Source organism: Macrotis lagotis, chromosome X (assembly GCF_037893015.1).
Source record: "Macrotis lagotis isolate mMagLag1 chromosome X, bilby.v1.9.chrom.fasta, whole genome shotgun sequence".
In the NCBI taxonomy this organism is placed as follows: domain Eukaryota; kingdom Metazoa; phylum Chordata; class Mammalia; order Peramelemorphia; family Peramelidae; genus Macrotis; species Macrotis lagotis.
Window position 1 is genome coordinate 853259 of NC_133666.1, and position 26545 is coordinate 879803.

Below are 26545 nucleotides of genomic sequence, written 5' to 3' on the forward strand. Positions count from 1 at the left end.
AGTCAAATATCTGCCATGTTTACTAATTTAAAACTTAATTTACAAAATAATAAGGCTGATTGTTTTCGAAGGAGGTCATTCCTTTATTCCAGTATAAATTTCATTTGGTTTTGTTGATGAATAAGAAAATCAAGTAGGAAAACTAAAACAAAGTAAAACCAAAAGGCCCTTCTATTTTCAATGAGATATTTCATAGAATTTAGTGAGCTTACTGTTATTTTAAAGACTAAGTACCTCCTCAAACCAAAACTATAATCCCTGCACACCTAAAAAATGTTATTCCATGTATTAATTTCTTTAGTTAAGACTGTCGATTGTATCACTATTAATAAAAAGGATTATCAAGAAACTTTGTACAACTTTGGGAGAAGTATAAAAGATCTGATCAGAAAGATGGTCTATATTTTTACAAATTATAATATTAGTAAGACTCATGTACATTCTAATCATAATCACATTTTAAAAATAAAAATAATAAATCTACTGAATCTTTAGAACCTAAAATATCATGTCTTGGATGCCCCTAGAAGACTAAAGCTTCCAAGTACCCTTCATGGGGGAATGTTTGAATTAGTTGATAGCATAAATACTGAATGTCCGAGGGAGGAGTTATATTTCTGTCTCTGAATGTATGGATAGTGAGTGGGAACTGAAGCTAGAACATGGGATCAGGGAGGACCCTTTGAGCCTAGAATATCTGACACTGATGAGGATTTCTAATACAGAATCTCAGGCTTTTTTAGGTTGTAAAATTTGGAATGTCCTTAATGAGAGATCCTTTTATCTCAGACATGCTATGTTCTCTGTATATTCCCACTTGAAGGGTGCCAGGACATGTCAATCTTTAGTTTTTTAGGGGCCATTCATGACATAACATTTTGGATTCTATAGCTATATCATGCTATTACACAGAGAGAAGGAGTTACTTCGGGGCTGATAAAGGAAATGGTCACAAGCAGTGGGATGTGATCACACAGAATGACAGGACTTGGAGGAGTCATGGAGAAGAGAATGAGTGAAGTAGGAGAATACAGAGAATGTGGAATATTAGAAAGAGAGGAGATCTCTTAGAACCCTAGAACTCAGAAGCTGTAGTATTCTAGAAACCACTGCATGTGATAGCTGTGAGGGCTCTAAGAATATCAATCTTCTGCTCTGAAATGGGCCTGAGAGTAGAAAATCTTACACATGCCAAGGATTGATTCTCATCTCTATTTGTAATCCATTGAACAGCAAAGAGATCAAAACAGTCAATGCTGAAAGAAACTATTTCAGCCTTTTCCACAGAAGGCCAAATTCTGAAGCTAAAACTTCAATACTTTGGTGAGTAATGAGAAGAAGAGACTCATTGCTAAGGAGCCTGACATTGAGAAAGCATGAAGGAAGAGATATTTAGATAATTTCATGGAAACAATGAACACAATTTGAACAGACTGAGGGGGATTTGAGAATAGAAGTGAAGGATCTCGAATACTATGGTCTATGGGGTCTTGAAGAGTTGGACGTGACTAAATGACTGAACAACAAAAATTTTCTTAGTGGGCTCAAATACCGGGCATCTCTAATTTTTAAAAATAAGAAGACAGATTTTATTCATGTGTGGTCATTCATTTATTTCTATATAAATGATGATAGAAATTGAAAAAAAGCAAAAACATAAAAAATAATTAAAACCCCCATCCATATTGAAATAAACTACCAAAAGTTTTTGGTGTGATTACTGTGTGTGTATTTTTGGACTAGCCATAAAAACAAACAAAAATCCAAATCCCACCATACCCGAATACCAGAACAATTGTAGATGCATCTCTTCCTTTTTTTTAAATAAAGACAGCAGTTTTCATGACTATCAATCTTCAGAAATTTTGGAGCAAAAAAGCAGATGTTTAGTTTACTGAATATTTTAAGAAGACTTCTATTTGTAAGACATCATATTGATAAATTAGTGTACATTGCAATAAAAATCCAATGAATAAAATTTAAAAATAAGAACTTGACACAAGTTATCATTTATGGCTTTAGAAGCAAAACCCTTATGGTTTCAAAGCACCCCCAAACATTAAAATTTAGACTTCCATGTACATTTCATGTGTAAATGCAAGTTGTTGAGAGTCAAGAATCATAATATGGCTTTAGAATCAAAAACTTCATGGTTTCAATAACACTAAAACACTAAAGGTTTAGACTTCCATGTAGCTCTCACATGGAAATGTTGTAAGTTGTTGAATCAAGATACAGAATTTCTGAGCTAGAAGTTAAAACGTGCTGCTGAATGTACCAGGGGGAAATGGAAAGTGATTGTGGCCACAGAAATTCAGTGTTAGAGGGAAATTTTGAATCCAGAATCCTGAACTTAATTCAAATGTAGAATTTCTAGCTATTATTCAGAGAGACTAGACGTGAGAGAGTGAAAGATGTTCAGGAGTTGAGAATGGAAATGGTGAGAAAGAGGAGGGTTTTAGCATATAGCATGGTGGAGCTATGGTGAAGAGAAGAAAGGAGGTAGGAGAGCACTGTTACCAAGGGATATCATAGCAGAGAGTGACCTGAGATTTCAAAAGGAAGATTTTGAAATGTTCTGAAAATCACAATGTTTATTTGCTAGCCAATCTCTGAGAATGGAAATCATTCTCTAAAAATGGGCCTTAGGATGGAAAATTTTATACATGTCAAAGACATATATTCTTACTTCATCCAAATTTTGACCTGTTGTAGGTCATTAAAAAGAGCAAGTTAGAATATGCTTAAGACATCAAGTATAAATTCAAGTTTTGTTTTGAGGAGACAGTGCTGCTGCCAAAAATAAACAGATCCTTTCCTCTAATTCCTCCTCACCAATGTTTTGCTCCCTTTACCCTTTAACTTTTCTCTTAAATTTTAACTTTAACCTTACTTTCATTTTTATCTTCACCTTTCCTTTTATCAATCCCTTCTTCCCCATTCTTCCTCTCCCCCCCACTTCTCTGCAAGGTAGGATAGATTATTAAACCCAATTGGAATATATATTACTCCCTCTCCGGGTCAAATCTATGTAGTAGGATTTACTCAATTCTGACACCCTCCCTTCTTTCCTTCTACTATAATAGATCTTTGTGCCTCTTCATCTGGTATTTATCCACTAATCTGTAGCCTTCTCCTAGTATAGTTCTTTTTATGCTTTTATTGTTTTAACCCAGCCTTATATTTATGACTCCTTTCTCAAAATATACTCCTTTTATCTGTCCTGATAGAAGTATTATTTTCAAAGATTGGTTGATTGCTTGCTTGCTTGATTGAATGACTGATAAGCAGCATTGTTTCATAGTCACTAAGTATGCTCCCCTTCTGTCTCATTAGAAATAATATACTTCTCAAGAGTGATAAATCACATCAAATTACAGTCAATTTATAACAGATCCCCTTTCCAAGTACCTTCCACAGACACAAAATCTTCATGATCCAAAGCATCATGCAAAGTCAAACCATTTCATGACCGTTTATATCTTCCCCACCCAAACATACTTCCTCCAACTGTAGCCAAAGTGTCAAACAAAGAAAAGTCTCTTCATGATGATTTCATGTCCAATCCCTCTAGGCACACTCTCTCCCTCCTTCTCTATAGTACTTCAGTCATAGCCCTAAGCACACTCTCTTCCTCCTTCTCTGTAGTACTCCAGTCATAGCCCTACAACCACCCCCAGCCTACGTTTCGGGCACATTCTCTCCCTCTTGTCCCTTTAGCACCCCAACCATGGAAATAAAAGCCTTGTTAACTAAAGTACGATTAAGGCAAAATGAATTACTAATCTATTTATGTCCAATTCTTCTAAATACATTCCCACACTCTGCCCCTACTGTAGTATAGTCTTCCTTAACCAAGGTATCCAGTAATGTCGAGTCACTTCAGATTTAATTATTTACAGAGCCTCTAAGTACTCTGTGTACTGGAACACCCTGAACATCTCTCTTAAGAACACTAGAATTGATAGTAAGGCATGGGAGACACTGACACAGGACTCAACAGAGAAAGCAATGAGCTCTATGAACAAGGCAGAATTAAACTGACAGGAAATATGAGATACACAAGTTTAGAGTAAACAGCACACCTGGACTATTTGTGCCCAACCTGTGGTAGAGCCTTCTGAGCTCATCCGACTGAGTCTGATCAGTCACAGTTGGACACACTGTAATTTGTCTCAAACATAGTGATGCCATTTTAGTCTTCTTTGATAAAGAAGGACAGGAAGTACTCATATGCGTATCTTCTAAGTACAATCCCGTTTACTATTTTCTACCCTTAAGCTGTCCTAGGAGAAATACAATTCTCAAGAGTTACAAGTGGTATCTTCCTTTGTTAGGGATGTAGACAATTTAATGTTCTTGCCTAGCATTTGTTTTTTTTTTCACTCCTTGTCTTTTACCTTTTTTAAATTTTTTTTTTAGGTTTTTGCAAGGCAGATGGGGTTAAGTGCCTTGCCCAAGGCCACACAGCTAGGTAATTATTAAGTGTCTGAGGCTGGATTTGAACCCTGGTACTCCTGACTCCAAGGCCAGTGCTTTATCCACTAGGCCACCTAGCCACCCCAAAGAAATCTTTTTTTTTTAGGTTTTTTGCAAGGCAAATGGGGTTAAGTGGCTTGCCCAAGGCCACACAGCTAGGTAATTATTAAGTGTCTGAGGCTGGATTTAAACCCAGGTACTCCTGACTCCAAGGCCGGTGCTTTACCACTACACCACCTAGCCACCCCTAAATAAAACTTCTTGTCAGTCAGATGATATCAATTCAATCTAATGCATTTGGAAAAATTATACTATTTGACAAATGATCTGTTTTATCACCATTGGCATTTTATATGAATAATATCTAAAACCCAGTACAGAGTTATCACATATAATCCAATTAAAGAAATAATAACAGTATTTATATGGTGTTTACCATAGGCCAGTCATTGTGCTAAACACTTCACAATCATTATATCATTTTGATCTTCACAACAACCCTGGGAGATGGGTACCGATCATTATTTTCCTCTTTATAGATCAGGAAACTGAGATAGCAGAGATAAGTTAATTTGCTTAAGATCATACAGATAACAGGGCAGCTAGGTGGCACAGTGGGTAGAGCACTGGCCCTGGAATCAGGAAGGACCTGAGTTCAAATCCACTCAGGCACTTAATAATTACCCAGCTGTGTGACCCAGGGCAAGTTACTTAACTCCATTGTCTTAAAGAATAATAAACAAGTAAAAAGATCATACAGCCAATATGTTTCTGAGGCCAGGTTTCCCTGCATTTTTCCAGCTTTGTCTTTTGTTTGTGTGTGTGTGTGTGTGCGCATTTCATGCTATAATTAATAGGATACTACATTTCAATACATCATAATTAAGTTACAAGGCAAATTTGAACCAAATCAAAACTGGATGTTCAACCACAAAATAAAACCTTCTACTTTCCAGGCCTTTTAGGCACTTCTGCTTTAAAACGTTTGCTTTGTTGCCAAGAAAACCCCAAATGGGGTTATTACCCTGTTTGGGGGTTTTCTTGGCAAATATACTAGAATGATTGTCATATCCTGCTCCAGCTTATTTTACAGATGATGAAACTGAGGTAAACAGTCGCATGACTTGCCTAGGGTCACATAGTGAGTAAGTGTCTTGGGCCAAATTTTAACTCAGGACGGTTAGTCTCCCTGACTCCTTGCCTGGTACTCTATCCACTGCACCCTAGCTGCCTTTAAACATTTAAATTTTGGATCCCAGAGGTCACAATTAGCTCATTTTCAAATGTTTGCACTTTTCACCTTTCCATAATTTTAAAATTTATTTTCTTCCCAAAATTATCTAGTCCGATCAATTCCTTTCATGTTCATAATCTAGCCCCACCCTCTCTTTCCCTGAAGATTTTCAGTTTTAGCCCCCAGGCAAAAGATAGGAAGAGATTCCAAGGGGCAGCCTCTAATTCCTATCTTTTCCCTTTAGAGCTCCTGAGATTCCAAAGACTAGGGAACAAGTTCCCACAATGGTCTATTGGGGCAGAGTACTGTATTTCCTAATCATATACTAAGCTATCTAAATAACTAATCTTAATTTCAAGCAATTTTTCCTTTGCAATTTAGCACAAAATTGTACACAACCTTGAGTAATTGCAATACTGTTGCCATTTTGAGGTTCCTAAAATTGACAAATGCATGGCTTCTTTCTAATGTTGTTTAGTGACCTTCCTTCTAATTTACCTAAACAATCAATTCTATTATATAAAGCTTTGGAAGCTTTACTTCAGCCTTCCCCAAAGACATTCATAGTTCTCAGTTGCTTTTCCCCCTTCTTGTCATCTTAAATCTATTCCTATGATCCCCAAACAGGTGGGTTGTGGGGAGGTGCCTTCCCACTGGCCCCTTTTCAGTTTAAATCACTCTTTCTGTTCTTTCAGTTTAACCTATTTTTAAGTTGCTTTCTGATTTAAATAAACTTTTCTTTTTTCATGGTCAAAAAAGTCAGCAAAAGTTATACTCTCTGTGAAGCAACTTTAAATGAAGCCTCTAGACAGACCCTAAAATGACACAGGTCACAAAAAGATAGGGTGAAACAACTTTCAGGTCCAGATATCCTGGAGGGAGGCCAGGAAAGGTCTGACTCACATGGGTAAAAGAGGAACACAGCCCAGCCTAGGGAGGGGACCTGGGAAGTCAGTGGGAGGTTCTTGGCTCAGTTGGCCAGCAAGGAGGGCCCCAGCCCAGCAAGGAAGGTACATGTCCAGCCACAGAATGCAGATGCAACAGGTGGCCCTGGGTCAGGCTACCCTAACATAGGGAAGAAGCCACAAGGGCCTGAGGAGAAAGCCAGGGAAGAGACCCCTGGTCCTCAACAGAAAACCTTAGGACTATCCCCACTGTGTCCCAGAGCAGGGCTTAACTTTCACCAACCACGGTGACAGGGAAGATCAAAACACCATCTCAGAAAAGGAAAGCAGTGACAAAATGCCCACATGGGAAATCTCAAATGGGATTATGAATTGGTCTCAAGTCCAAAATGTCCTCTTGTAAGAGTTCCAAAGGATTTTAAAAACCAAAGAACTGACGAAGAAGAAAAATAGAAAAAAGAAACAAGAGTCATGGAGGAGAATGATGAAAAATTTGGAAAAGGAAAGACAAAATTTACATGAAGAAAGCAATCCTTTTAAAAGCAGAATTGGCCAAATGGAAAAATAAAGGAACTTCTTTAAAAGAAGAATTGACTACCTGCAAAAGGAAACACAAAAATCTAACTGAAGAAAATAAACCCTTCAAAATTAGAACTGGGCAAGTGAAGACTAATGACTCTATGACACATCAATAATCCCTCAAACAAAATCAAAAGACTAGAAAAATGGAAGAAAATGTCAAATACTTCTTAAAAGAAATGACTGACCTGGAAAATAGATACAGGAAGTATAATTTAAGAATTACTGGTCTACTGGAAAGCCACAATTAAAAAAAAATAGCCCGGATAATACCTTCCAGAAAATTATAAAGGAAAACTGCCCTAATACCCTAGAACAAGAAGATAAAACAGTCCCTGAAAGAATCTCCCAATCACCTGCAGAATGCTGTCCCAAAATAAAAACTCCCAGGAATACTGTAGCCAAATTTCAGATTATCAGGAACGGAAAAATACTGCAAGCAAGTCAAAAAGAAGCAATTCAAATAGTAATGAGCCACAGTCAGGATTACACAGATCCTCGCATCTTCAACATTAAAGTACCAAAGAGGCCTGGAACATGATATTCCAGATGGCAAAGGAGCTTAGATTACAACCAAAAAGCCACCACCCTGCAGTTTTTTCGGGGGAAAAGATGGGGATTCACTACAATAGCAGATTTTCAAATTTACCTTCTAAAAAGACCAGAGTGGAACAGAAAATTGATCTTCAAATACTGGAGATGGATAAAAAGATGAGGAACCTGAGGACTGAGAAAAGAAGTGAACAATTTAACGTCACCAAGACATCTAAGGATTCACAAGAGGGCTGTCTTTTTGAACCAAAGCCGTTTAAATCGATTTCAGCATTCTGTATCACTGAATCTCACTCCCAGACCTGACAGAGGTGAATTGTGAGACAGGACAGAAAAAGATTAGAAATATCACTGCTGACCCTTCTAGTTTCTTCACCCTTTCATGTGCTTGGAAGAACTCTGACTTTCTCAGCAGGGAAACTGTCTTTTGTTCTTCTTGGGCTAGAAGCTTTCAGGGAAGGGAAGTTTTTAATGTGACAAGGGAATGCAATCTTTTATCAGAGCTCAAGTTAGGAAGGGGGGGAGAGGTACTTATAATAAAACAGGAAAACTGGGAAAAAAGAGGCAAACTGGAAATCACATAGGAATTTTTTTTTCTTCACTAGGGATTACATTCAAATTAACTGGATTATTTCATTACACTAAAAGAATATCAATATGCAGGGAAGGTTAACCTAGTTGCTATTTAGAATAGCTAGATGATTCAGTGGATAAAGCCCTGGGCCTAGAGTCAAGAAGGCCCAAGTTCTAATCTGGCCTCCCAACAGTAATTTACTGTGTGATCTGCGCAACTCACTTAGCCTCTGCTAAGAAAGCAGCTAGGTGGTTCAATAGTTGGGGTGCTGAGTCTGGAAGCAGGAAGACCTGAGTTCAAGTCCAGACTCAGATACTTACTGTGACTCTGAGCAACTCATGTAACCTCTGTTTATTCACTGGACAAGGAAATAGCAAACTACTCCAGTATCTTAGTCAAGAAAACCCCATGGACAATATAGTCCATACTGTCCATGAGGTCAGGAAGACTCAGAAATGACTGAATGAGTACTATTCGCCCTGAAAACTTTTACTAAATTTAACGCTAATTTTTCTAAAGTGTTCCCTCAAAACTCACTAAGATATTTTAGTATATGTTAAATTTCTGCTAAATGCCTTATCAGACAGGACAAAGAGAAGGGGATGAATTCCTGGGACTTCAGGAGCTCCCCTACAATCTTCAAATAATTGATCTCCAATCCCCTGAATCTCCTACCCCCCCAAATCAATGCTATATCTTTGGCAGTGAGGTTTTTTCACCTACTCTCCCACTGAAAGCCTTTAGTGGGAGTTAGGCCCTGCTGAGTGGGACACACAGAGTTGAGCATCAGAGTACAGAAACCTGGAGCCCCTCAAGTGTGAAACTTGGACGGGGCTCCTAGAGAACAGAGTGAGGTACACAGACCAGAGGGGCACACAGGGCAGAAGCTTGTTCCCCCTGGCTGCCTCAGTTCCTCCTCCTCTATAAAAGGAGCTGGAGAAGGACCTGGCAAAGCAGTGCAGCATCTGTGCCAAGAACAAGTCAAGTGGCTCACAAAGAATAAGACGGGACTGAAATGACTGAACATCAGAGGAAAGGACCCTGGGAGAGACGAGGAATTCAGACTGGACGGAGGACCTAGAAAGGGAAAGGGTAATCAGAGAAAGGAAGGATACGTGTAGGGGGGCATGGCCAGAGAGGAGAAGGAAAAAGAGAAGGGGGGAACAGAAGAAAATGTCCCACAGAGGGGAGGGGAGGGGGCACAGACAAGAGAGGGGGAATAGAAAGGAAGACACAGAGAGCTATGGGGGACAAAGAAAGGAGCCAGAGATATGGAGACAAGCCTGGCAACACAGATAGGAAAGGGATACAAAGAGAGCATTGGACTCTAATAACTGACACCAATCTCACGACCATATCTCCAGTCACTGGCTGTCGCTGACATCCTAGAGGGTCAGATTCACCTGCTTTGTGGAGGTTTTAGTAGAACTGACGAAGTGCAAAAGAGCCCGGGTTAGGAGTCATTCCTCTGGCATGTCCTCTGGGGGCTAACTCCTAGGGGGTCTGTGCTATCCAGCTCCATCCTGACAGGAGGGCCACAGCTTGGATGGACTCCAGAGGTAAATGGTCTCAGAATCCTTCTCCAAAACAATGTAAAGACTATCAGACTGCCTTCTGTGGGATGGGAGGGGGGGGGAGTGAGATTGGGGCGGAGGGGGGGGATTGTAAAATTAAAAAACAAAACCTCAGTTATAAAAAAAAAGAATCCTTTTCTAAAACCTCATTTTGGAGTCCAGTTTTCTGGTGGGGTCCCAGACATACCTGAGTAATCAGTGAGTTTAGAGGAATTATTTTTTTTTATGTTTGCTTGTTTGTTTTTTTTTTGCAAGGCCAATGGGGTTAAGTGGTTTCCCAAGGTCACACAGCTAGGTAAGTATTAAATGTCTGAGGCCAGATTTGAACTCAGGTACTCCTGACTGCAGGGCCGGTGCTCTATCCACTACATCCAGTGGCCTCCTTAGAGGAATTTTTTTATACAGGCATGTTAACCCAATTCTGTGTGTTCTTTTGTGAAATGTTTGTCCCTTGATGGAACAACTCTGGAGGGTAACACATGTTTAAAGTAATTATTTTTATGGCCAGACTGACAGTGCAAGGTCCCAGAGATCGGATGGAGTCAAAAAGAGAGGGCACAGGGACACACAGAGAGGAGAGGGTCACAAGGACAGGTGGGACAAGAGTGTGAACCACTGGCTCCATCTGAGAGAGACAGAGACAGAGACGAGGAGAGACAGAGAGACAGACAGAGACAGAGAGAGAGGGAGAGAGAGAACACAGGTGAGCTTGCGTTATGGGAGGGAAAGCATTATATGGCCAAATCAGAAAGACAACTGATTCCCAAGGTCAGGACAATGAAAGGTAGCCTCCCTCCCCTAGGAGGTAATATGGCCCAAATACAGTCTTGAACCATTTTTTCTGAGACCCTGTTTCAAATCCTGGCTCAATGGGTAGAACTATGACAACAAGAACAAAAGAAAGGTCTAAACAGACTCCTTCCAGGGAGGAAGGGTTCTCTTCTAGCTGGAGTGGGCAGGTAGATAGGCAAGACTTCATGGAGAAAGGGGCACCGAAGATAGGCCTTCAAGGCATGGGAGGGTTTCAGTAGGAAGAGTTAATGGTAAATACATTCATGCCTAGGCTCACAGGAATGGCAAACCGCAGTCTATAAGGACCTTAGGTCATCTAATCCCATAGGCTCATTCTGAGAGTGGGAAGTGAGATCCATAGAGCTAGTGCTTGGTTTAAAAGACACGAGGTAGTGACTCCGTAGTCAGAATTTCAACTCAGATCTTCCGGATTTCAAATACAGTGCTCCACACTGACTATAAAAACATTAATTTGTGGATATTTTCGTTTTGTTACATTACTCCAGCAATTCCATGTATCCCTCCCCTTCCTCCAGCAGAGTCATCGCTTATGTTTTTTAAGAGAGGAAAGAAACACCAGAAGAAGACAATAAATGGCAAAACTCCCCAAACATTTGCAAGGTGCAAGCCCTGTGAAGCTCCCGCTTCCACAAAGGCTATTTGGGGGGATGCCTTCTCATATTTCTTTATTCAGGTCTCATTGAATCATTATAATTTTATCACATTCCTTTTCTGGTTGCTTTATCAAAACATCAGAATTATTATAGCCCTTGTGAATAGTGGGTTTTTTTGGCTCCATTTCACTCTGCATCAGTTCATATAGGTTTTTTCATAGTTTTCTGTGTTCATTTCTTATAAAACAGTGACGTTTCATTTCAATATAATTATACATTAAGAACCATTTCTTATGTAGTAAATCGGGAAACAATTTTTTGCAACTAGTATTTCTGACAAAGGACTCATTTCTAAAATATACAGAGAACTGAGTCAAATTTTCAAAAACACAAGCCATTCCCCAATTGACAAATGGTGAAAGGATATGCAAAGGAAATTTACAGCTGAGGAAATCAAAGCAATCCATAGTCACATGAAAAATTGCTCCAAATCATTACTTATTAGAGAAATGCAAATTAAAGCATCTCTGAGGTACCACCTCATACCTCTCAGACTGGCCAATATGACCAGAAAGGACAGTGATCAATATTGGAAGGGATGTGGGAAATCTGAGACACTGACACATTGTTGGTGGAGCTGTGAACTCATCCAGCCTTTCTGGAGAGCAATTTGGGATTATGCCCAAAGGGCAACAAAAATGTGCATCCCCTTTGACCCAGCAGTATCACTACTGGGTCTATACCCTGAAGAGATGATAAAAAAAAAAAGGGCAAAACATCAATTGTACAAAAATATTTATAGCAGCCCTGTTTGTGGTGGCAAAAAATTGGAAATTATGTGAATGTCCTTCAATTGGAGAATGGCTTAACAAACTGTGGTCTATGTATGTCATGGAACACTATTGTTTTATTAGAAACCAGGAGGGATGGGAATTCAGGGAAGCCTGGAGGGATTTGCATGAACTGATGCTGAGAGAGATGAGCAGAACCAGAAAAACATGGGGGTGATGAAGAACCCTGATGGACTTGCTCATCCCTTCAATGCAACAACCAGGGACAATTTTGAACTATCTACAAAGGAGAATCCCATCTGTATCCAGAGAAAGAATTATGGACTTTGAACAAAGACCAAACACTATTAATGTCAAATTAGGGGGAGGGGAAACTATTATATTATAATGTAATTTTACTATCTCATATTTTGTATTTCTTCCTTAAGGATAGGATTTCTGTCATCACATTCAACTGAGATCAATGTATACCATGGAACCAATGTAAATACTAACAGAATGCCTTCTGTGGGGGGTGGGGGAGGGAAGCAAGAGTGGGGGAAAAATTGTAAAACTCAAAATAAATAAAATCTTTCTTTAAAAAAAATAAAGTAACCATTTTTTACATAACAGTAATCATCCATGGCATTCATATATTTCAGTTTGCTTAGCCATTCCATAACTGATGGCTACCTACTGGGTTTTCAGTGTTTAGTTCTCAGAAAAAGGATTTTGGACTATTTGGGGGAACTTTTTCTTATCACTTACTTCCTTGAGCTACAAGCCCTGTAATGGTAATGGGGTCTCTGGTAAAGTGGGTATTGGTATTTTAGTCTCTTTATTTGCAAGATTTCAAGATACTTTCCAAAATGGTCATAACTCCATCAACAAAGACTGCATGCCTATCTTTTTTTTTTTTTTTTTTTGCAAGGCAAATGGGGTTAAGTGGCTTGTCCGAGGCTACACAGCTAGGTGATTATTAAGTGTCTGAGACCGGATTTGAACCCAGGTACTCCTGACTCCAAGGCTGGTGCTTTATCCACTACGCCACCTAGCCGCCCCCATGCATGCCTATCTTTTGAAAACCCAAATTTTTTAAATTTGACCAGTTTTTGTAATTTTTGCCAATTTGCATCATATGAGATGAAATTTCAGGATTGTTAGTGATCTGGAGCACTTTTTAAAATAAAGATGTGAATATTTTGCATTTCATTAAAGAATTCTTGAACCATTTATCTACTAGAGTATAGCTATTATATATATATATATATTCATTCATTCATTCAGATGTACATATTAGAGGAAATATGATATTTAATATATGTAACATATTGTATGTATGTTATTAAAACCTCTATCTGGTATACTAAACCCTTATCTGGGAAAGTTGATATAAGGTTGTTTTCTCCCCCTTTCTACCACCTTCTTATTCTAATGAAACCTGTCCCCAGGGATGACTTTTCATGTAGGCAGAATAGGTGTGCCTGGGAAATGTGATTTGAGCTGCCCAGGAAGCGCCAGCTTTCCTATCACTGATCCATGTTGATTATCACATCAGTGAACAAACACAGAACTGATAGAATTTAGGAAGACGTTTATTAAGTTGGCTGACAGAAAAAGGACAGAAAAAGGGATGGGAACCCCAGCAAGTCTGTGTAAGTTACAAGTTATATAGGATTTAAAACAGATGTTCTTTATGGCCATGGGGATAAGTGACCTGCCCAAGGTCACACAGCTAGGCAACGAGGAAGTGTCTGAGGTCACATTCGAACTCGGGTCCTCCTGACTCCTGGGCTGGGGCTCTATCCCCTGTGCCACCAAATGTCCCCATTGTGTAGGATTTAAACAGAGGAACAAGGAAATTGTACTCTATTGACCAACAGGGAGCTCTTTTCCAGATAAAGAGGAAGTTACTCACATCAGTCTTTGAATCTGGATGGTTTCCTGTCAACATAGTGCAGGAGTCCCCAGACTTAAGCATTAAATAAATCTGATCTCTAAGAAGGACTGGTTTCTCAGACACACAGGGATAGATTCAAACAGTGCAAGCCATTTGCCCCTGTTTCCCCCTTTGGCAGAAGTACAACTGCAGAAGCAGTTAGCTAGGATAACATTGAGTTCATTAAAATAATCTGAATTAAAGGAAGCATCTCCTTCCTTGCTCATCTAGAGCTTGATAGAACGCCTTTTTGCAACATTTCACACTCAGAAAGATCCAACTGAATCAACATTAGGGGCTGTAAGACAGGGAGCTCAGACTTGCACCAAAAAACAATGCGCTACTGCCCAATGCAGGGAAATCTCCCAGATTCTGAAAGACTACTGTGGCCACGAGTATCACAGAAAGTTGGGATAAAAAGACAAATTTTCAATTCCATGCTTTCTTCAGTGTCATAATAGTTGAACAAACTTAGGCAAGCATCATCTCATACATCCTTAAAGGAAGACAAGGTAGTTAAATAGTGTTTTTTCCCTTCTTTATTTTTCATTAAAAAAATTTTTTTTTCCAATTACATGCAAAGATAGTTTTCAACATTCATTCCTTTGCAAGCTTTTGGGGTTTCCCATTTATCTCCCATCTACCCTCCCCTTGTATATGTACAATCCTGTTTAACCTATTTCCATATTAGGAATGTTGTGAAAAAAAAAAACGATGGGAGTGGAAAAATCATGAGAGAGAGAAAGAAACAACACAAAACAAGTTTTAAACAGTAAAGCGAGTGTACTTTGCTATGCCTTTAAATTTCAGGTTTTTCTCTCTGAATGTGGCTGCCCGTTTTCATCACAAGTCTCTCAGGATTGTCTTTGATCACTGAACTGCTTGAGAGGAGCTGCATCCACCATAGTTGATGATCTCACAGTGTTGCTGTTAATGCATACCAAACTTCTCTTTACTTTTAAAGGCTTTGTTTTCTTCAGTCAGTTTTCCATGATTCTTCTGCATGACTCTCATTTCTTTTCTCCAGTCTTCTTCTTCCCTCTTCTAGGATTTTTTAAATCCTTTTGAAAGCTCTTCCAAGAGTTCTTTCTGGATTTGAGAACAATTCAAAACCTGCTTTGAGGCTACACACATAGTGATGTTCTCACTGCTTTCCTCCTCTGAGATGGCATTTTTATCATCCCTATCAGAATTTTTATGGGAGGTGCTTTTTATTGTTTGTTTGTTTCGCTCATTTTCATGGTTGAGCTCTGCTCCTGGAGCAAAGGGGAAACAGTCCCAAGCCAGGACGTCTGCTCCTGGCTTACTGCATACGATGGCTGTTGCAGTTGTTAGCAGTTTGTTCCCTCTTTAGGACAGCCCCATCCAGTCCCACCCTCACTGCTGCCCTGCTTTATGGGACACACCAGAGCTGGGCTGGGCCTTAGAGCCCCACACTGGCTTTCCAGATCCCTAGCCTAAACTCCCTTTTTTAGCCACATCACACAGACCTTTACTGAAGTTCCACCAGGATGTCTGGAGTTGAGAACTTATCTCTTTTTCTGTGAGTTCTGCCACTTTAGGGTTGGTTTAGAGATTTCATTTAAAATTGTTTTAGGGGTAAGCTCCAGGAGCTTCCTAGTTTCAAGCCCCTGGCACCCTGCTAAAGTCTTTAGGTAAACTAAGTCAGCTGATGGATTGCATTTAATCAGGTTATTTCATCTTGGATCTTTTTACTGTCCTATGTATGTCCTGATACTTGAAAACATTCTCCATGGATATTCTGGATCAGGACGCATTCCGAAGGTCGTTCTGGAGGGGGTGCTCCTCTTAAACTTGGTTTTCTGGTAACTAATTCACGTGGTTGAAAACCTTATGGAACTAAGCATGTACCTGTCCTTTTGTCCTTAAGTCTTACACGAAACAAGTGAAAGTCATTCTATATATGTTGTAGAGAAAATAATCTGATTGTCCTTCTCTTTTTTTTTTTTTTTTTTTTTTTTTTTTTAGGGTTTTATTTATTTATTTATTTATTTTTTGCAAGGCAGATGGGGTTAAGTGGCTTGCCCAAGGCCACACAGCTAGGTAATTATTAGGTGTCTGAGACCGGATTTGAACCCAGGTACCTCCTGACTCCAGACCGGTGCTTTATCCACTCTGCCACCTAGCCGCCCCATGTGCTTTTCTTTTTTCAAAGCAAAGTTTACTTACTACTCCCTTAAAATTTAAAACTTTTACATAAGATTTGAAACTTAAGATCCTTTACATCTTTATCACATCTTCATCCTAATTGTCCTATCTCCCCTTCTATGATTTATACTATCTTCATATCATCCAGAAAGAATGAGATTCTTTAAGAACCTAAATGATAGGGGTAGGGAGATGATGCAGTAGGCAGAGCACTGGTCCTGGAGTCAGGGGGACCTGAGTTCAAATTTGACCTCAGACACTTAAGATACTCACATTTTGACCTAGGGCAAGTCACTTAACCCCTCTGCCTTGCAAAAATCAAAATCAAAAACAAACAAAAGAACCTAACTTTTCCATGAATATTTAACTATTATTACATGACCACAAATTCAGAATAGTAAAATCAAAAACAGTAAGATCCTTCACACTTACACCCCATTTTATTTACACAGATATTTACTCTTGGAAGCTGGCTCAAAGATGTAGCGACCTGCTATGCCAGGTGCATGTTCACAATTTTCACAAGCAATGGCCAATTTATCAGACAAAATAAAGTTGCAAGCCCCTTTACTTCAGCCGTGAGAAGGTCTAGTTTCTCATTAATACATTTCATTTCCTTAGAAATTTCTCTCATAGAGTTATTAAGGTTTTACAATCTCATTAAGACCGGAAGACCCAGGGGACAGAAAATAATGCAAGTCTCCAAAGATCTGGTATCTTCCCCATATTCAAAGTATTTATTATTTATTTTAAAGCAAAATACACCCAATTAAATGTTTGATAGCGTCATGTTTATGAAAACAAAAGTTAGGGGCGGCTAGGCGGCCCAGTGGAGAAGCACCGGCCCGGGAGTCAGGAGGTACCTGGGTTCAAATCCGGTCTCAGACACTTAATAATTACCTAGCTGTGTGGCCATGGGCAAGCCACTTAACTCCATTTGCCTTGCAAAAAACCTAAAATACAAACGAAAAAGGAAAACAAAAGTGAATTTCCGAAAGCTATGATTTTATCACTCTTTAGGTATTGTATTCCAAATTAATAGTACTTCTCATACAATCATTTCCCCAAAATCACAATAGAAGAAAAATTAAAAGCCCAACCATAACATAAACAATATGCATTTTAAAAACATAAAACAAAATTTATTGCTAGCCAAATAACATCATTTCAGAATGCATTAGTTTGTTTTTTGCTTTTGCTAGGCTGTGGGGTTAAGTGACTTGCCGAAGGTCACGCAGTTAAGTGAGAATTAAGTCTCTGAGAACAGATTTGACCTCAGGTCCCCTTCACTCCAACACCCATACTCTATCCTAACTGTCCCTGGAATGCATTTCTTACATAGAAAATCACTTTATCCATCTATCAATTTGGAATTTCATGTTAATTATATTAACCCCCCCCCTCACCATAGAGTAATTACATTTTAATTGTAATTCACGCACATTCTAAGTATATTGCCTTAATGCTATATATCAAGTGTGTTTTCCATTAAGGTTTGATCTACCTGTAGAGAATCAAACATCATAATTATCACACAATAACAACACATCTCACATCAAATGGTCTGTTTTATTGAAGTTTTTAGAACAAATTCAAACAAATCAAACCTGCATTTACAATCACAGTCAGTCCTTAAATGGCACCAATCAAACTATCAATTTTTTTCAAAGAACATAAGCTGCCAACATTTCAAAGTATTGAGCCCAGTGCTTTCAGCCAGCTCTAGTCCAATGGTTTATGGTGGTAGTCACACATATTCTCATTTTTTTTTTTTTTTACTAATTAAAAGGGCAGAGGAAGGTAAAAGGAGTCAGCTCGTGGCACCCATACTGGGGGAGAAGAGGAACATCACTTCTTTCTGGAAATGCAAGAAAAAGGGAGCAAGAACATCCCATTCTGTTAAGTATAAGACAAAGCCTGTTTGGGCTAGATGATCAATGGAAAGAGGCTACTCCCAGCTATATGGTAGGGGACCATCATCTTCATCATCCTCATCCTCCCCCGGAAGCTGGTTCTTGGTCTCTCCCATGTGGGACCCGCCATGCTAAGTGATGGAGGCACACACAGAACCCAGTTCTATTTCCTACCCCAATGTTTTCATTCTTTGGGAAATAGGCAATTCTTGTCCCCAATTCAGTACAGTCTTCTGAGGAGTCATGAGCAAATGCCTTTTAACTTCCTTCCCTAGAGCCATACGAGAAAAGTGTCTGAAAAAAAAAATCTGTGTTGTATCAACAGAAACAATCCCATGTGTACAGATAAAAAATCATTTTCCCTAACACAAAATTCTGTAGATTCAACAAGTCATGTGATAAAGTAACCAAATATTTCTGCTACCTTAGCCTTAGCTTTAACTTTAGAGCTTTTCACAAACCATGGGGGGGGGGGGGAACGAAGATTAAGAAAACTGGTTTCCCATCTTGGATGGAAATCTGGCCTATGATGACGTTTCCAAACCACATGGGGTTCTCCCCACAGGAATATGAGTCCTGGGGTCAACTAATCATCACCCTTCCCTGTGAGGAGACAAACAGTTGTGGGAAAAATATTCTCTGATTTCTTCAATGCAAAATGTTATCAAACTGAGATGTAGACCTCCCTTTCACATAGGACATAAAAAGATCCTCTGGAGGTCCCTGTACAATAAGCAATTCCCAACAGACAGCCTCTGGGTCCTTATTCCAAAGAACCCTCAAAATTGCCTCCATGTAGCCTTGCCTCTGCCAGGATAATCTACAGGGAATTATAAACATACCCAACAAGACAAGAAGGCTCAATTAGAGAAGCAGCGAAGAATTTCAGCAGCTCATGAATTTTAGGCACAGGAATTCTTACCCTCCCCCACCCTTGCAAGAAGTGGTGGGGCATTCCCCTTCCCCCAAGAAAAGGCAAACAGTCTAGGTCTGTTTAAATGCAAAAATAACATGAACATTTCTACTAGGCAGTAACATTCTAAAGATTCTGGAATTTTCACATCAAACTGTATCAATATTTGAACAGGATTCGGTTTAAAAAAAATAGCAACATTCAAAAAGTCAACAAATGAAAAGTTTGCAAAATTAAATCAACGGACCTTCTTTGTGAAGGTTCACACGCCAGAAGAAAAAAAAATCAACTGTATAGTTATAGCCCCCCCCCCCCCAGTCAATTTCTCTAATATCTTGAAGTCAGGGACCCCAGCTTCTCTGGTGTAGCATCCACTCTGAAAACGCTTCCAAGTCCATCAAGGCTCAACTGTGGGCAGGTAGGGGGTTCCATCACTTGTACTAGAACTAAAAAAGGAAAAACAAAACAGAAAACAACAAAATACCAAGCCCATCTGTCAGGATCACAAGGTAACAAAGGAGAAGGCAGACCTTGCTCCCGGGGACCCAGGATATCCATACTGTGGATGAACAGGACCTTCATCCCTTTCTGAACAAAGAGGGGGGAAAAGGAAGATTGTCCTTACCTGGTGGTTTTAAAGATTGAACCTGTTCTGGCAACATGGCCAGTGGAAAGAGTCTACTCCCACAGAATTGGCAGGGGAACACAGAATATGTCTTGTTCCAGAAGCCGGTCCTTAGTCTCTCCCATGTGGAAATTTGGTAGAGGTAACAATGGAGATGAGGATGAGGGCATTATGGACAGAAGTTGGAAACACATTACCCACAGGGCAATGCTTCTTTGGGGGGGGGGGGACGACTACCTTTTAATATAGTAGGAAGGTACCTAAAAGTGGTGGAGGGGATCAAGAGGAGAGAGAAGAGTGATACCTCAGGGACAAATCAAGGACTAGCAATGTGGGAAGGTGACCTCTGTGATCTCAGAAGGAGGAGGAGGGGAGAAAGACTGAAAAGGCAGGGGAAAGGAAAGAGGTCTTACTTTTCAGGTGAGAAGGGGTTCAACTGATGAATGGGTGAAGGGAGATTAGGATCTTACTTAAGACCGGATAATGGTACTTGAAAAGGCCACTTACCCTGGGGAGAGGAGGGGCAACTGAAACCCCTGGGGCATCTGGCACCCAGAAGAGTGGGAGAGCACGGACACAGGGAGATTTCCAGGGAAATGAGGTAAAGAAACTGCAGGGACATAATACCGTGTCTACAAAGAAGAAACTTGAAACTGAAAAAGCTTCTGCGGAGGACATTAATGCATCCTAGGATAAGAAGGGTCACTGGGGGGAAAAAAAAAACAAAAAAAAACACAACTTTTTTTGTATTAAATTTCTCCAAATGCAAATGGGAAATTAGATAGGTGCATACTTATAACACAAATAGCTATTTTTCAACAGATGAACGGTCAAATGATATGACCAGACAGTTGTCCAAAGAACCACAAAGAATCCACAACTGCATGAAAAATACTCCAAACGAACAACAATAAGAAACATGAAATGCATTTGAAACAACCATCAAGTGTCATCTCACACTGGCAAAATGACAAAACATGGCAAGAGTCAAGGTTGGAGAGGTGGTGGAAAAGGTTGGCACAACAATGCAGTGATAGGATTGTGAAATGGTCCTACTACCTCACAAAACAATTGAGAATTATGCAAATAGAGTGACTAATGAGCTAGAGACTCAATTACTGAGCCCATTTCCCAAGGGAATCATCAATAAGGAAAAATATTTCCAGCAACCTTTTTTTTTAAAAGAAAGCTGACAGCTGGAAACAAAATAGATTTCCATCAATTGGTGAATGCCTAAACAAATTGTGGTATATATGAATATAACAGAACATTTCCATGCTGCAAGAAATGACATCTGTTGCAAACACAGAAGCAAGGAAAAATCTATACACTGGTTCAGTGATGTAAGAAAAAAGAACATTCACAGCACGTACAGAACACCCCCCCCCCCCCAAATAAATAAATAAATAAATAACAATCAAAATTATGAAGAACAAGAGGGACTCCAATGAAGAGCTATGAGAAGTCATTCCAAAATGGATCTTCATGGAGGTGAAAAGTCCCTAGGTGTTAAATACACCACATGGGTTTCAGATAGATGTATGCCTTAGAAGTGCTAACTTTTTTCCTTCTTTTTCAGCCCCCCCCCCCAAAAAAAACGCTCTCTGTCATATAGGATGGCATTCTGGTAGATGGCAAGGAGGGACACAATGAATACTGTAGTGATGTAAGAAATAGAAAATGTCAATAAAAACTTTGTTTTAAAAGTTAGAAATCATTCCAATCTAAGTGTACCCATCTCAATTTCAACATCCTTTCAGACATCAAAAAAAAAATTAGAAATCAGCTTCACGCTTCTTCCTCTTGAGTAACTGGTTGGAAAGGCAGGGTGCTCTGGCTTCTTTCAGCATCTGGCAATAGGTGTATTCTAGTCAGTGGGCTTGGCGGAAGAAAGCTCACGTTCTGTGGAGTGAGCAGGATGAACTGCTGGCATTGCTGGGAATGTGCAATCCTGACAATCATGTCCATGGCAATTCTTCTACTGTCTGAATCCATGTGGCTATCCAGGGTATCCAGACATCTGAAGGGCGATTCTGTGATGGACCACAAAGTAAGAATGAAAAAAAAGTTTGAAAAAGATAGGAATTGCATGTCTCCAAAAGCAGCTTCATTTCCGTCTTTAGGCTGGACTCTGATAGAAAGTGTTTCATTTTTGTGATCAAAGTTCATTTCCCCTGAGTAGGGCCACTGAGATAGCAAGTTGTCAAAGTACACTTTGCATCGCAATGCAAGATTTGTTCTAAACTGCTGGTACATTTCATACCTCTGGGTTGATGTCTGATCCAATGATTTAAAACACTCTTTCAGATTCTTCACTTGACCATCTAGACCCTGATATCTTTCTTTTACTTCTTGGTACTGCCTTATGATGTCTTCTCTGCTTCCACGAGCATCGTCTTCTGCTTTTATCTTCTGTTTTAACAGATTAATTTCTCTATCGAGGACAGAGGGGGCTGTTGTAATTTCTTTTCGTTCTGGGCAGATGTATTTGGCCTGAGCAGTCTCTGTCTCCAGGTCTCGCTCTTTCACAGTCAGCTCTTCTTTTTTCACTTTGAGCGAATTCAGATGTTGGTTAAGCCTATCTTGATAATGCCGCATGTATCCTTTTTCCACATCCATTTCCGAGCTGACCTGCTCGAGTTCTCGTTTGACAGACTGTGTCAATTCTGAAACTTGACCCATCTGCACCTTAATGTTTTCATGTCTCTGTTCAGCATCTAACTTTTCTTTTTCTGAATTCTTCATCTCTTCCGTTTGAGTTTTCATCTTTTCCTCCACCTGATGTATCTGTTTTTGAACGTTCTGTGCTTCTTTTTCCAGAAATGAGATGTCCATGGACTGCTTTGCTTCATTCTCCAGATCTCTGATCTGTATAATGATTTTTGTCTCTGTCGTCATCATTTCTCTTAAGCGTAGGTGGTAATGCTCGATAGTCTCTTGATTCTTTTTGATGTCCTCTTCAAGGGCACACACGTGTTGTTGATATACAGACAACTGGGCCGTCGTGTTTTCGATTTCTTTCTCCAAATGACTTATTTCCACTCCCACGTCGATCAAGAAAGTCGGCCTCACTTTTTCACAGGAGTAGTAGCGGCGTTCAAACACCTGGTCCCCTTCGGCCGTGAAAGCTTCGCTACAGTTCTTAGGGGGCCTCTGAGCCTGCATCACTCTACGAGCCAAAGAACTGCTTTTGATGAGCAACACCGACTCTATGCCCCTCACGTCGATCAAAGCGTTGGCCACCACGGCATCGGCTATCTCTAAAGACGCGAGGACCGTCGGAAACTCTGGGTGAACGGCCGCTCTGCCTGTCACGTCGTGCACCTCACTCCGAAATGCCGACACGATGATCTGCGGTTGCGTAGAGCCTGGAGGATAAACCTTTTTCATCAGCCTCTGGAGGACTTGCTCATCTTTGTGGTTGTCACAACAAAAGGCAGCGAGAAGTCCGTTTAAGCAGGTCTCGATAGCCAGAGCAAATTCGGGGTCCCGGAGACGAATGTAAGCTCCTAGCGGGCCTATGGGTTTGGAAGTAAATTGCCCCTGTGTGCAGGCATCGTCCACCGCTTTGAGAAGGGCCGTGACCTGCGGTTCAAACCGTTTCAGCGGATCGCTTTTACAATCTTTCAGGCGGCTGAGCTGCTGCTGCTCCTCGTTCAGCGTCCACTGCATATCCGATACTTCTTCCCTGAGGCGAAAATGGGTTTTTTGGTCTTTTTCCACAACATCCCGCATGTATCCCATCTCTCGAGTGAGCAAAGCTTGCTGATCCTTAAAATCCTTTACCTTTTCCCTCAATGTGAAAATCTTTTCCTGTTTTTCCAACTGTCCTCGTTCCATGTTCCTCATCAGGGCTTGAGTTTGGTCGAACTGTTCTTTTATCCGGTCTAATCCTTTAAATTCATCCTGGGAAGAGTGATATAAAATTTCAGCTTGCTTGTAGACCATTTCCTTTCTATTCACATCTTCTTTGGCCTGAATGCATCTGGTCTCTAATTCAGCAGCTTCTTTGGTTAACTGTTGCAGTTTCTCCTGCATGTCACTGAACTTTTTGGACGCTTCATTAAATTTGACCTGACAGGCCTCCAGTTTCTGGTTTAATCTGGTAGTGTCCTGGTCTCCGAGAGTTATGTTACTCAGCATCACTTGAATCTGTCTCTCAGATTCATTCACCAGCGCCCAAGCCAACTCGAGTTTCAATTCCTCGACTCTCTTCCTGGAGGAAGCCATACTCTGGAAATACTCTTTTATCTCTACGGCCTGACGTTTCAGTTCCTGAAGCTGCCCTTCTCCTTGTTCTATCTGCTTCTGAGTGTGGGTTTTCTTCTCCAAAGCACCTAAGTAATCGTTATTCATCTGTTCGAGCTGCGTGACCTTCAGAAAGAACCTGTACCTGTCCCCATCGTCTGTGGTCCGCAATAACTGCCCGCCCATCTCTTGCTGTAAAACAGACATGGGATTATCCACCCGTATCTTAAAATGATCCAGCAGGGCCGTCAGCTCCTCCTTCTGACAGGAAACCAGCCTTCCCGCTTGGTCTTTGAGTCTGTAACTGGCAGTGCCGTCGACACTGATGCGATGCTGCACGGTGATCGAGTCCCCATAGAGGTCAGCTTTGAAAGCGGCTTGGCCTCTGTTCCTCAGGGTGACTGAGATGTCGGCTAGAGCTGCTCCGGCTTTCACAAACTTTGTCAGGGAGGAGCCCAACGTCGTCCCGCCCAGAGCGAGCAGGAGAGCCGTCAGCAGCTCCTCCCGGCCCTCTTGGCCCACCACGAAGTTGACGTTGGACCCGAATCGGATGGGTCCCAGCCTGGCTTGGCACATAAAGTTCTCCAGCTGGATGCTCTCGATGACGCCACCCTCCCCGGAGGCCAAAGGAGGAGCGGCACTTCCCTCAGGAACCTTCTGGAACACGATGCTCTCCCGGGGCTCCTCTGGCCCCGGCCACGCCCTGGGCGGCTCCTCCGCGGCCGGCGGGGTGGGCTCCTCTCCCCTCTGAGCCATGGGGTCAGGGACAAGAAACCTGCGGGTAGGGAAGCACCCTTCTAGTGCCGTTTGCTCGGCCCCCTCCACCCCGCCCACCCCAAGAAGGCCCAAGCCCAGCCTGCCCATCTCCCGCCGGGACCTCCGGGCTCAGGGCCCAGGGCCCAAGGCCCAAGCCAGGGGCATCGCGGAGGTACGCACGGCAACCCAGAGAGGGCCGAAACCCAGGGAGGCCAACAGAGGCTGCCACAGGGAGAAGCTCAGCCCGCCCGGCACCACCCTGCCCCGCTCGGCCCGCGCCCGCCTGGCCTCGCCCCGCTCGGCCCGCCCCCTCCTCACTCGTCCCACCCGGCCCGGACCCAGCTGGCCCCGCCCGGCTCGGCCCGCCCCCTCCTCACTCGTCCCACCCCCGCCCGGCTCGGCCCGCCCCCTCCTCACTCGTCCCACCCCCGCCCGGCTCGGCCCGCCCCCTCCTCACTCGTCCCACCCCCGCCCGGCTCGGCCCGCCCCCTCCTCACTCGTCCCACCCCCGCCCGGCTCGGCCCGCCCCCTCCTCACTCGTCCCACCCCCGCCCGGCTCGGCCCGCCCCCTCCTCACTCGTCCCACCCCCGCCCCGCTCGGCCCGCCCCCGCCTGGCCCCGCCCCGCTCGGCCCGCCCCCGCCTGGCCCCGCCCCGCTCGGCCCACCACCGCCCCCCCCCCCCCCCGCCTGGCCCCGACCCGCCCCCCCGCCCCCTGGCTCCGCCCCACTCGGCCCGGCCCCGCCTGGCTCCGCCCCGCTCGTGCACCCCCTCCACCACCAGGCAGACAACCCAGCCCCTAGGGACCCAAGCCCACCCCCCTCCTGGTCGGGCCACGAAGCCCCTCCCCCCAGGCACTCCTGCCACGTGGACCCCGCGCCCCCCCTCCAGCACACTCATCCCCCGCCCTCTCCACGCTAACCCACACCCACCCAGGACACGTGGACGCACCCCGTGCGTCCAGAAGGACCCAGCGCCGCCCCCACACTGACGCTGTGCGCCCCCCTCCCCGCTCACGTGGACCCCGCATCAACGCCCCCTCCAGCCGCCCCCATCCCCACGCCCCGACCGCGTGGACATCACGTCCCTCCCATGCCTCGGCCACGAGGACCCCGCGCTTCCCCCCTCCCCCGTCCCGGCTGCAGCCCCCTTGGCCCCCCGCCCCCCCACGTGGGGCGTGCACGCGCCCCGTCCTGGCTGCAGCCCCCTTGGCCTCCCGCCCCCCACGTTAACCCCGCGCCCCCCCCGGCCCTGCTGCAGCCCCCCCTCGTCCTCCCGCCCCCCACGTTAGCCCCGCGCCCCCCCCCCGGCCCTGCTGCAGCCCCCCCCTCGTCCTCCCGCCCCCCACGTTAGCCCCGCACGTACCCCCTCCAGCGCCCCCGGCCCCCGGGCCCCTCCACGCTAACACACACCTGACCCGGTCACGCGGACCCCGGCCCCCCAGCGCCCCGCGAACCGGGGCGTCGGGACTCCCTTACCTCTCAGCTGAAAGCCCACTGCAGCCACAAGGCCCAGAGCCCGACCTGGGCCGGCGACACTCCAGGAGCCCTCTGCCTGCGCCTGCGCCTGCGCGACCGGCGGGGAGCCAGGCCAGGGTCGTGTGTTTGCGCGCGCAACTGGCTCTCGGGACCCCCGAGGAGCCGCGGCAGCTTCGCCTTCGCGGGGCGTCTGTCTGCGCCTGCGCACGCCGGGGCTCGCGGGGGCGGGTCTCGGGCGGCCCGGCCCTCCAATGGCGGCTGGCAGCCTTCCCGCCCCTCCCTACCCCCCCCCCCCCCACCCCGCCTTGGCAGGCCCAGGGTGGCAAGAGGGGCTCCAGGGGCCATGGGGGATTGGAAGTCTTGCGCCCCCTGCCCCCCTCCCGCTCCCCTCTTCCCCTCTCCCTCCTCACCCCCCCCTCCCCCTCCTCTCCC

At 43.3% G+C, this 26545-nt stretch overlaps 1 pseudogene; it reads right to left on the reverse strand.

Moving 5' to 3' along the window:
* Nucleotides 1-17731: 17731 nt before the first annotated feature.
* Nucleotides 17732-26310, reverse strand: LOC141499996 (structural maintenance of chromosomes protein 6 pseudogene; annotated as a pseudogene).
* Nucleotides 26311-26545: the final 235 nt, after the last annotated feature.